Here is a 13628-nt window from a genome sequence, read left to right on the forward strand (position 1 = left end):
TCTACGTCTTGTAGCGCATTATCCATTGCTGCATATTCCGCGTTGCGACAGATTATATACGAGTATATATATATGTATATAGGTAAAAGGTGGGGGAAGAACATGTATGGACACCTAAAGCTATTCATATTAAAAGGTTCATATCTTAACGTTTAGTACAAATAATCAAATTAAATCCCCAAATTGGATAAAAGCAGTTGGAATTTCTGTTGAAAAAGTAACTTGTGATAATCCAATCTCGGAAAAATTGCATGGTGCGTTCGAGCCGTACACTTAAATTTACTGAAGATTATTAGCTGAAGGAGAGGTTTCGAGCCATGTAGTTTCATGGTGATTCGGTATTAAATCAGGCATATTACAAAACATACTGTTAGGACTGGCCAAAATTCAATGAGCGGTTTTTGGAGCCATACAGGCACAGCTATTTGCGATGTTAAATCAATTAGGGTGTAATACTTTTCGGTAAAAACATACAGGTCTAGTTGCTACTGGCAGTAGACACAGGGTGGAAAATTTTAATATGCATATAGATACGAAAATTTTCGATACACATACAATTTTCGTTGAAATTGTGAATTGCGTTTTCGGTTCGTTAGCGCGACGTTAGCGTACGTTCTGCTTTTAAACAGCGGGACCACCAGTAACCTACGCAGCTGTTGAATGCCAGAATTAATTGTTCAACAATTATATTTATAAACTATCGAACGGCGAACATGCGCCAAAGTCTCTCAGCGACTTTCGCACACCTACAACAGGCATCTGACAATCCTCTATCCGCAGTGAAATTTCGTTCGGTGCTTGGATGTTGCTGTAAACCGTAACGAACCGTTTCGCTGTATATTACACATCCAGACCGTCCTCTGCGTATTAATTTGCCTCGATTCAACGCCGAGGTCCTCTTAAGATAGCCACGCACTAAATCATCAACCAGCTCTGGTCAATGTTCGTAAATTATATGCGTATAAACTAACTCGGATTGGCACGTACCCGGCAAACAAACGGTTGAAACCAGTTCTTCGCTGTGTTTCTGGCACTTGGATAGGTAAATTTTCATGAAATGAAAAAAAGTATCAAAGATATTACGGGGCAGCTATGAATTTTTCTAGATCACTGATGCGTAACGATCTCATTGTGCTTAGAGATCGCCCGTTGATCCGGGCACGTGTACAACGTGAATCTATATCATATCAGGAAAGGATTTTATAAGAGTAATTACGGCGTTTGCCCCGCAAGATACCCGCAACGATCAGCTCGCCCTGCCTGTCTACCGCTTGATTCTTAGTAGACAATTCAAATTACAATAAATCGATGGACTGGGTGTATAGGTGTAGGGGGTAGACGGGGTTTTGCAATGCCTTACTTAGTCTATCCGTTCCGTTCCGTTCCTTCGTTCATTTTATACATATCGCTGTGCGATACTGACGCCGCTTATTTGCATAATGGCATGGAAATATGCCGGAACGTGTATCGCCGTTCTGTGCCGCAAATTAACCGTTTCGATCTCTACAGACTGTGTATTAAATGTATGTAAAACGAGAGTTTGAGAGAGAAGGGAAATTTTACCCAGAGAATTATTAAAGAAAAATTTCAACGAATTATTTCTGAATTATACATTATAGGTATGTATATATATTCTTTGCCTCTCGATCCTTGTACAACAAAATCAGGGATGAGAAATAAATTTGAAAAGATTCACGCGTACATAATACCTGGCGCTTCCGTTTCACTCTTCGTGATATTTTTTCAGCGGCGGTATCACTCGTCGTTATACGTTCAGTGTATGATATACCTACGAAAACAGTCGGTTAGGTGGAAAAATGGCAATTATAATACACGAGGTGTGGGTGTATGTATGCACGTGCGTATATGTGTCTATAGAGGGTCGATACCCACTACCGAGAGCACATGACGCGATGCGCAAAGGTTCGCAAATAATTCTTTTAATTGAAGCAGCGAGGTTCGCATAACATAGCAGGCCTTGATCAATGTGAGGGTTGGTCGGCTGGTCCCGATGTGTCCGTAGTACGGGGTGAAGTGGTGTGTGTGGGGGTTGGGGCAGGGGAGGGGGAGTGGGTGTTACACGAAGCCGTGAGCCGTCACTTGTATTTTTGCTTCCCTACCCCCCCCCCCCTCCCGCCCCTCAAACCATTTTTGTATTTTATTTTTTTACTGCCTTTTCCCTCCATTTTCCAACTCTCGCCACTCCACGCTCGACTGCTACGGGCAGTAACAAAAACGAATGCCCCTTTTCAGCATACGTTAATCTCGTTCATATTGCATAAAAAATATATAAAATCCGTCGAAAGCCAACGAATGACAATCGCTCGCATGTGGATACATAAAAACTGAACGTTTAATTTTTTCTCTTTTGGTATAATGTTCTTTCTCTCTCTCTCTATCTCTCTCCCCTCTTTTTTTCGTCATCGTTCATCGCGAGTTCAGCGTAAATTCGCCAACGGCAAGAACATATCGGCAGGGTGTAGCTTCGGCTGCATATTACATACTTAATTGACGTGCGGATAGGGGAGCAAGGCTCGAGCCTTTGGTATATAAATTGGTCGGGGTTAAGTCAGTCGTTCGAGAGGAGATCGTCGATAGGGCTGCGGAAAAGGGATGGGATAGATTTTAAGTGGTGGAAAAATGTATATTTATGGCTATTCTGTAGCGAGACAGCCATGGCAGCGGCGCGCGTAGAGACGTAAAAATTAATTATAATCAGTTCGGATTGGATCGTAAAAGCTGTTTGCGTTTCTCACAAACCTAAAAGAATTTTTTCTCCTCCCGCCAATTTTACCCAAGGAAGAAGACGCTTTCGCCTAACGTCTAGACGGAGAAATCCTTCAATACCATCCAAATGAATTATTAATCACAAGACGTAGTCATTATTCTCGGTCGGTCACAATCCCCCACAAAATCCCCCCTGATGTCATCCACTTTGGCGCAGATTTCATATCCGTTTTCAAAACAACGAAGAATCCTTCCCAATTAACCTCCCCGTTTTATCGATAGTTTTCCATTCCTCCAGACTCAGTGAGGGGTTTTCTTTCGTTTTTCTGTCCCCTTTCTTGCGCTGTTACAGTTAAACATATAGGTATAATACAAAAGTGCGAGTAGATAGCTCCGATTCTGCGAATTTAGGGGTTTGATCATTCGGAACGAGGGGGTGGAAAGAGGCAGGGGATAAAGTATGGAAGTGGATAAATAGTATCGAAAAAAAGGGTCAAGTAAGTCGCGTTCATCCCTCGCGGTGTTCAGGATAGTGCCGGATGCGCGATATTATTGGCACAGGCGTGTTGGTGCACCATACGGTTTAAGCCACGGATGCATGGATATACCATACATATATACATATATATATACATATGGTGAGAGAGCAATACCGTGCCGTAGTGTAGGTTGTAAATTTACATGAAACCATTCAGCGTTCGACAACAAAAAATCGTTAGCAGACTGCGCCCCATCTCGCTAATGCGAAAAATGCTGCAACTGCACTCGGTGAAATAAAAATAATAATAATAATAATAATAATAATAAAAAAAAAACGCCAGATTCCGGCGAAAAACGAGGGAAAAAAAGAAATAGAGAGAGAGAGAGAGGGATAAAAAAACAACAAACGAACATTCGAGAGACTAAAAATGGATGGAGCAAAAAAATGTTACAATAAACATTACTTATCGCAAGCCGTTTCAACGTATTGTACTCGTACCTACCATGCACAACAATGCTGCAATACGCGCGACATGCGTGCATATAGAGAACAGGGTGTATAATACGCAAGCAGTCACATCGACGCGTTATAGACATTGGCAAAAACACAAGTTTTTTGCAATAAAGTAATTTAACCGGTTGAGTTATGGGTAATTCCTGTGGCGCGCCTGGTACGCCCATTGATTAGTATTAATGACTTGAGCTGCACTCATTTCGCCCGAATAAAAGTAATTGGATTTGGCTTCGAACCCGCGCCCGCCGTTCGAGCAACCAACTGTACACATATACATATGCGTATAAATACACACACGCCAGCTTATACAATACACGACGTCTAGGTACGAAAGCGTTGCTCCTACCGGCGGGTGTAAAAATACATTAATATCTCTTTGCGCCTAATATAAACGATAGGTTTTTGCACCCCGGAGACTAACAACTAATATCCATCCTGTCCGCGGTTTCCACTCCCATTTCCGTATACTTACGCCTATAGGATTCCAATTGGACGGACTTGAGCTGCTACATTGAAGCTTTTGTATCTCGTCTTTAAACCGCTTATACGGAAGTGAGATTTTAATCATACCCAGGAATCAGGAATCAGGAGTCGACTTTCACTTTTATTATAGTTAAGTACTTTTACCTTGCACGATATCGAGTGTCGAGAACTGACCGTCCCTCGAGTATCTCTGGAGAACAGAGCAGAGCCGCTTTGTCTGTAAGTGTAATTAGTCCGGCAGGAGGGTGAGTAGGAGGAAGTGGGAGGCGTTCGACCTCGGAAAGAGGCCCGCGAGGGGTGAGAGACGGAACATGGGGGTGGCTGGAGCGGCGGCGGAGGAGGTGAAAGGGTGGCTCATCCTGCCCCCCACCTTATTTATATGCAAATGAGCTTCATTTCGCGATATTAATGTTCCACCCTGCTCGGTCACCCCACGGACCGTGAGGGGTGTGTGAGGAGGGTGGGAACGCGGAGAAAAGGGTTCGGTCGCGCGTTCATATGTTTACGGTATTTTCATACGGTCCAGCACCAAGATACTGTGCAAAAATATTTTACGAACCGGTAGCGAAAATCAGCGGGAATTTTCAACGTTCTCGCGCCATTTTTTCGTCGTTTTCCCTTCATTTTTGTCACACGATTCGATTTCAAGAAGTACAAGTTAAATGCGTAGGTAATACCATCGGGTGAAATTTGCGGCTAGTAGTTCGACGGGGTTACCGGAACTCAATATTCTCGCGGCTTGGTGGATATGGTGGTATATATACCTATGCAAATCACAGGTACTTAATTGGCAAGGAAGAATAGGGCTTTGCCTTGGAACAAAGGGTTTCATTGTAGCCATTCGCCGATGGCCCCCGAGTAGAAGCTAGCGCGGGGGTGAAACGAATTTTGGTGGTACGGTTTCTGCAGGGTGGCCTTTTAATACCCGCGTATTTGCTTGCTGAGATCCGGAGAAAAGCGTTTGCGAAATCAATTTGATCAGGAGATCCGGTAACGACGATGTCGCCCGCTGCGAACGGTATGAAAATCAAATTTAGGTCACGCCTCGTAAATTCATGCCCTATGATTTTCGCCAGTCGATCCAATCCCTTTTCTACCAGATTCCATTAGTACAAACGAATCGATTCCGATGTTAGATCGGTTATCTTCATACTTATCTACAAATTTTTATCCACGCCGATTTTCCTCGGTTGAAATGAAACTTTGATACTCGAGTTAAATCGACGGAGGTGTACGTTTCCTATATGTATACTCAATTCGTGTTCACCAAGTGGCGTGGCGGTCCGGGTAACGCCGGCATTGGGTAGACAGACCCCCATCAAGCCCCGATGGGGTAAATTAACAACAGACGAGCTACTTGAAACATTACCGAGCTCCCGGCCAACCGGAATGGAGAGGGTAGTCTGGGGGTGAAGCTACCTTACTCAACATAAATTAGAACTGATAGAAAGGGTAGATTGCGACTGCTGAACATATCTACTTGCGGTGAGAGAATAATTTTCCAAATATCCATTCTTACATTACACCCACCCATACACACATATACATTATACATATAAATATACAAACATACATACATAAATGTTTAACAACGTATAACGATGTATACGAAAAGATATTATTGCATATATATGTAACACATTACACGCGTATACGGAGGATGAATATTTACGGAATATTTTTTCATTACTCCTCTTTTCGTTTTTTTGTTTCCCCCAACCCTGTTATCGAAGTTTGATTTTATGCATAAGAATGGCGGTCATTAATAATCATGAGTACTAATTAATATAATGGCGAGTATTAGCTTCATTATTGCAGAAACAAGTTTTATAAAATTTTAATTGGAGAAGGGTCGGAAGCACAGGGACGCCCGTAAGACTAAATATATACCTACCAGTATCCGAAGGCACTCGGCAGGGACGCAACTGAAAATCATTACAAGTGAACAAAAATTTCCATCGTTTTCCTATTGTTGCATAATAATATATACATACCATATTTGAAATAAAAATCTACAAGTATACTCAGGCGGTAGGTAAAAAAAACCATCAAATGCATCCATCCGCAAGTAATGCAGGTACTGCATATATAAATACATATATATTAAAATATATTTTTAACCACATGGCAGGAAAATGAGCATTTTATAGACATCGAATCGATTGAGCATGTGTCGTTACAACATACAACAAACGTAGTAACTAAATACGTTAATTTTCGATCAATACACCGTATAATAAATCATTAGTCATAGACGAGAAGGGAATAAAAATTAACCTACACATTTCTGATTCAATCACGCTATTCTAAAAAGACGAGATGCTCGATGCGATTTTTCCAACCGAAAGATCACGGCCTTTCGGAATCCGCAAGCCCGAAGAATGCGTGGGGCGAATCCACCGCTATTCCACTTGTTTAGCGTAGGTCTGGAGAAAGGGAGAATGAGGGGCGGGAAGGGCGGCGGGAAAGAGGGAGGGGGGAGGGGGGGGGGGAAGCATGAATATACATGACCCCGCCTGCCGCCAACCCTTACTCTACAACTCGGAGCTCTGCTTACATTATTGTATATCTAATTCCGGAAGTGGTTCTCAAAATTTTGCTAAATATGTTCAAGACTAATTATACCTCGATTTCCAGGCACCTGCGAGATAATTGAGAACCTCTGTCACCTTGCGGCATTATGCAAGCAGACTACATATTATATATTCGGCACCGAATTCAATTAAGTTTGGTTAGACCATCCGCGGCATATACCTATATATATATATATATAACTACACTCGGCAGAAGCACTCTTCGTTCGAACGAATGACCGATCTCTGCACCGCGCCACCCCCGTGCTACATGCATATCTACATGGTATATACACATAAACCCACCCCATTATAATTCTTGCGATCGTCCGATTCAAGTTTTGGTCGACGTCTTTGACAACGCTCGACTTTGTCTGCGAATTTCAATTCCAAATCGGTAAAACAAAGTGTATTAATGTACAAAACTTTGCCAAATGTGCTTTCGGTAAAAACCGGTAAAGCTTACGAACCGAGTGATCGAAAATCAGTGGAAAATGATCGGGGACGGATGAAAATTTATATATAAATATATATACAATATATATACATAGGGTGCAGTTCATGAGCGAAAAAGATTTAACAATTATTACCAATCAAAATTTGTGCGTCTCTGTAAACTGCAGTGTCTTAAGAACCGGGATTATCGCCGGTCATAATATCAGCAATTAGTATCTCTATCCCGAAACTACCTACGATCTTGATCCGTGCAACTGAATAGGTAATTAATGGAAGATCTATGCCGTTGAGAGCGGGATTCGAAGTAGAGTGTCGAAGGGGAGCGAAAAGGGGGGTTGAGTAGGAATAAAAAAGGCGAGTGCAGAGCTGATCTGCGATTCGCGGCGCGGGGGGGGGGGAGGGGGGGGGGGTGAAGGGGATAAAACGGAGAGCCGTAACGACAGAGAATTACGCACTCCTGAATTGACGATGAAACGTGGCTCGTGTATGTACTAGCTTACGGTACTGACACTTAGTGCAATTCAATTGCGATGCAGTTCAATAATTCGATTAATTAAAAAATATACCTGCATTAGCAGCGTGTGGGTTGTTCGCCTCCGGGGTGCACCGGTGGTTATGCATGACCGTGTGTGTGCACGGATCGTATTTGAGAATAATTTTTTACCAGTGTGTTGAAAGTTGGAAATGTGTGCAGGGAGCCGTGGTAGGAGGTCAGGTTGAGAATCGCCCGAGTGCAAAGAGAATGCAGTTGTTGATGGGGAATTAGCTACTGATAGCTGATACACGTAGCACTCGATATTCCGTCGGCATCTCTGATTACTTGATCATGAGTTTCGAGTGAACGATGTATACGCGTTGCCTGTCCGATTGCAAATTGGGACAGACGAGATTTCGTACCAACGTTTTTCCCCCTCTCCAGACAGCGGCAGCTCTAAATTCGACGATCGAAAAACTCTCCGTTAGAGCCCCCCCCCCCCCCCCCCCCCCCTCCACACACACACACACACACACACTATCCTTCTATATCCGTGCCACTAATGACACCAAACGATAGGTATACCACCTTATACTGTATCGTCGCATATCCCACCGATGCGTTCAGCTTAATTAAATGACGATATAAACTGACCCCTGGAGTGGATGGATAGAGGCGAGTACGGATGAGAGTAAAGTGCGGCGAGGTAGCTATACGATTAAATATGAATTAGTGTGTAACGGTTGGCGGCAGGCGGCAGGGTTGAAATCACTCTGCGAGCCACTTAGTTTTATCAAAAAAGGTGTTCTCAGCCCGCGAGCATTAGAAATCAAATATCATTTGGATCTCTTTATACGTTTTACCCATACGTCACTCCACTTGTTAACGGCAAGAAAAAAAAAAAAACACAAAAATTGGATTGGCTGACGGAATGGTTAGGAAACTCACTTTGGGGGGCGACAAATTTGCTCACATATTATGAGGCTAAAGAATTGTTATTTCTAAATTTTAGAATGATTTTCAAGGAGTTGGCTTTTCAAAATAACAGTATGTTTTTGATTTCATGGTTTACTGAACTTAGGACATTGCTAACGGTGCGAAGTAACGATTTTTCCTGATCATGCATCGTTAACGTAACGTTATTATCTTCATCATCATCACGTATCAGGATATGCGCTTTTCCTTCCTTGACATAATTTTTAAAACCGTGATTATGACACTATTTTATCTTGAGACATTCTAATTCTTTCGATAAAATCTAGCAAGTTGTTTCGAATTTATAAATCTTCAATTACAAGGTTCGCAAGAATTAATTTTGTGCCAGGACGTATTTAAGAGAGTCCGTATTTGATACGAAGGAAAATTATCCGTAATCGAAGGATTGAGACGACGGTTTTAAGTGCGAAACCAAGCGAAGCTTAACCCGGTGTCTGTGGATGCTAAAATTAATATACCTCCAGTCTATAAAAATCTTTCTATGAATAAATATCATTGTTCGTTTATACCACGGGTGTACTATAGGTAGGTATGATCGAGTATTCCGGTTCAGCAGGCGGTAAAAAATAAAGACGACGACCGTACCTTCCAGACTCATTGAGGATATTATAATTTCCTCCCCGAATATAATGACGATAATAATAACCCGTTAATTAAAGCTGCTGATTTATGCCTTTCATATTATAATTACCCGCCGAACTCGACTCCATAGGTACCGCGAGTAAATTCAAACCCGACCATCTTCAAGCCTGCGAAAAGATAACAAAGCGAATAAATTAATTTGGGAAGAAGAAGCGACGATCGGTTGTGTGCTTCTTATTATTCGGTCCGATACTCGTATTATTTCGTTGTCGTTGAAACCATTTCTCAGGCACTTGTACGTCGAAATGACGTCGTTCAATTCTTCACTGCAGTCACCACGTACATAGTCATCGACTCATCAATCAACGCGAAGCGCTAAAAGAGCTTCTTGATAGTTTGAACCTCTCTCTTGGAAGCGTTGCACAAAGAATTGCGGCGTAACTCTGGCTCGACCGTGTAGCGTAAGAAGCTGTTAATCTTCGGTAATAAACTGAATTTTCATTATAATACGAGGCATGAATATGCAGCGGCAATGACGGTGTTAATATCCCGGGATGCGTCTTCCCGTGTTGTAGACTCTGTTGAGTTTCTCCCGCCTGAATCCGAAGTACTTTCTCTAGATTTTGTGCGGAGGTTGCCACTCATCTACTAGACTGAGCTTTCGAAGGTTCTGCAGATACGCCTGCAGTACTGCTCCAGTAGCTTTTCTGGGTTTGTAAATTTATTGCTTTTGATGCTAACGCCCAAATGAATTCAGGCTAGCAGCCGCCACGATTGAAGTATACATATATATTTATTTAAGCGAAAGAATCATTCGACGATACCAAAGAATATAATTAAGCTTCTGCAAATTACGAGCGATGTATAAGAGATGCCGTAGAAGGTTGACCGTGTTTGCATAAAGTCCTGTAAGTATAAAGTCCTTCTATACTTTTGCCGAAGAGACAAAAAGATTCGCATCATGACTTTGCGTCAGCTCTCGAGGAGGAGATCCGCTTTTGAAATGTGAACGGAAACTCGTGTAACGTTTACTCGAAAGTTAAACAAAGTGCAAACAAAGTTATGCTTAATTTCGGCTATATAACCCCGAATAAATTACTTGTAAGTCCGCGTTTATGTACCGTAAATAAGTAAATAATTCATTCTCTAACTCGCTTGGCAGGCGTAAAAGGGGTTGGGAAATCTGCATAATATCGGTAATGCTCAAAATGCGAGTCGCGTAGCTACCTTGCTTACCTACCTCGCACCACTCTCCTCCGCCTCTCCTCTCCTCGCCACCCCGCCCGCAAGCCCACGTCAACTAAAACTTAATTATAATTAATTAATGCGACTGCTAACTCGGCAGGAACGGACAACTATTGACTAAACTTGTATACCGAATCAGCCCTATTTTATTAAATAGAACAACTTCACCTCCTCCGATTCTCGTCGCTCTAGCGAGAAATGGCGGAAAGATCGGCGGCGCTTGTCAACTGAAAAATACGGTCAAATGATCGATTTTATTGATTCGTCAATGGGGAAAAAAAAAGAAATCCCCCTCCTCCCCCCCTCGCGCAACAACTCCCACACAAACGTTTCGAGTTTCGGTAAATTCGCAGGACATAACATTCTCCGCTGACTGTGGCACTAAGTCTATGGCTCTATACAGTGCGTAATTAGAAACCTTTGTACAAAATGAATACTGTTAATTAACGTACCTAAAAAGACATTATACCTGCTACCGGCGAACCGTGTATATTGTACACGGCCTTCGCCAAACTCACCTATTATTCGACCAAGCTACTCGCTTAGCGAATAAACAATTAATACTTCATCACATCCTGCGTCATATTATACAAGGGGAGTGATGGTGTCACGTGTGGTAACCTGCGTAGAATTCTGTTGTATTTACTCTCTTTCATTTCAAGCCTGGATTTCAGACACACGTGTGTATATATACATTATTATACATGTATGTTCACTCACATTGCTCCCCGTAAGCTCCCGTCTTCGGGGCTGTCGACATAAGAATGAGCGGAGAAATGATTTGACGAGGCAATTTATTGGCTGAAATTATTGCTGACAAGTAGAAAGTGCAGTGTCGAGATTGAAAATTTGCACAGGTAGCCGAGGTAGACGTATAAATGTAACACCTTCGGTGTGTGTCTCGTATTCCTGCGGCAGGGCCGTAACATAACTAAATGTAAGCAGCGGGCGAAGGAATAATAGCGAGCTAGTCCTACGAACATTCATTTATCTTAGTTTATTGCCAACTGCGAGGAAACAAACACCGCTGGAATACGCAACGACGCGCCATTAACCCCTCGGTCGCGTTGCCAACCTGAGCTTAACTGTGTCCATCTCGCTTTACGCGAAGCCCTGAGAGAGGAAGGGAGAGGGTGGTTGAAAGAGGAGAGGAGAGGAGAGGAGAGGAGCGAGAGAGCGAGAGAGCGAGGGAGAGAAGAGGCGGGAGGTCGCAGGGTGAAAGAGGAAACGAGAGAGACGCAGCGACGCGAACAGTCAACGGTGTTGCCCCGTGCTTTGGTCGGGATTGAATGGACTTGAGAAGGGTGCCGGAACGAGACGTTTATCGAGTAAAACTGCGTGTTAATTCCTCGGCAGAATCGATATTTAGTAACACTCAACGCGCCCTTCCACCTACAATACCCACCCCCGCCGCCTCGCATGTTCTATCAGTGAGAAAAGTCCGTAGAGTGTTGGATAAAATGAAAATAAAAGACAATAAAATGAATAAAAAATTCGTCAGCCTTATTTGTTGAAGATTTCTTCTCGGGATACGACGACGTAAACGAGGATCACCCGCGGTTTGTGAATGATTTTTATTTAGCCCAACGGAATTCAGAAGGGGATGCGTTTAAACGAAACTCGTCTCATTTTCTCAGATTATACGAATAAAATTAACCAGTACAATTACATTTGCATTTTGCATTTGAATCCGTTGATTGTCGTCGGCGTTGCATCGAGTAACAAATGTAATAATATTCTCTTGGAATAAATTTATGATAAATACATGCGAATTTATTACTTTCAGACATGCAGAATCTTCGCGGATATGTAGAGGTAGGTAGATTTATTGGAACATCGAGAGAGAAGAGAGAGAGAGAATAAGTTGTCAGGGTAAAAACGTTGCAATGAAATAATAATAATAATATCGAGCATACCAAATAATACCAATGAACACGAATTATAATTGTGAAGACTGGAGTGCAGCTATTTGCGGCGTGGCTGCAACAATCGCATATTCGCAACAGAATCGGTGTGTAAAATAAATATGCGAACGGGTTGAAAGAGGAACGCAAAAAAACGCAAAAAAACGCAAAAAAATAAAAAATAAATAAATAACGATCAGAACAAAAAATTGTACGAGTAAATTAACATGGGATACGGGGAAAGTAATTCTAGCATTGAACACAATATGTTCATTCCGTACACAAATATAATGAAATTTTACAGTGCACTTCACATAAAGCATTGGAAATTTAAAAAACGAACAAAACGAAATGAAAAAAGACCAACTCACACCGCTGTTGCAAATCCAGACTGAACATAGAATGACGCGATAAAAAGCCCGGGCCTAAATGTATTATTTCTACCCCGTTCTTTTCACCCCGTAGACGTTTCCCCTAACTCGCGTTTTCACCCCCTGCCTCGCCGTTTGAAACCCTATCATAATGCTCTGTAATTTATAACCATGCTTTTTAGTCGAGTGCATCAACTGATTGCACACATACATATACAGATGCGTATACTGCCATCTTTATTTCAGCGTTAATGAGAAAATTTTTCATTGATTGTTTGATTTATCGATATCGTTAAGCATATATGTATACGCGCGACGATTTTCCATTAGCGTTTATTCTCCTATAAATATGTAACAGCTCGTGCGTATTTGATGATAAATTTTTGAAAAATTTTGCTTTCATTGTCACGAAAATTGTGTATAGACTTGGATTAACAGAGTATTTTTCACAAAGCCTTAAAAGCGCAGAAATTATGCTCACGGTTAACGGAGCTACTTTGCAAAGTGTTACGTAGATGCTTGTATTCTTGCTGGGTGAGAAATAAATTGAAAAAATGTAGGCTGTACACCTGAATCGAAATATTCCGCCGTTGTACAACATATCGTACGCGCATGCCTTCGTACACCTATATAATAATGATGAAAAAATTATGAAACAAAAGATTCCACGGATGGGTCGGTTTTTTCGAGGGTCAGCGAGGCAAACGGAGCTTGAAAAAAGCTTTGACGTTGTTTCGCTGCTCGACGGCGGCTGTCGTCGAAGCCGAAACCTCGAGAGCGTGGTTAGGTATATATTTTAAAATCAGTGCATTCGATTGGAAA

General features: G+C 42.1%; 1 protein-coding gene across 5 annotated transcripts in view; it reads right to left on the bottom strand.

The window, feature by feature from the left end:
• Positions 1–13628, bottom strand: part of LOC124405310 (POU domain, class 6, transcription factor 1) — a 175438-nt gene that overhangs the window by 12163 nt on the left and 149647 nt on the right. The window lies entirely within an intron of this gene.

This window comes from Diprion similis, chromosome 4 (assembly GCF_021155765.1).
Source record: "Diprion similis isolate iyDipSimi1 chromosome 4, iyDipSimi1.1, whole genome shotgun sequence".
Classification (NCBI taxonomy): Eukaryota; Metazoa; Arthropoda; class Insecta; order Hymenoptera; family Diprionidae; genus Diprion; species Diprion similis.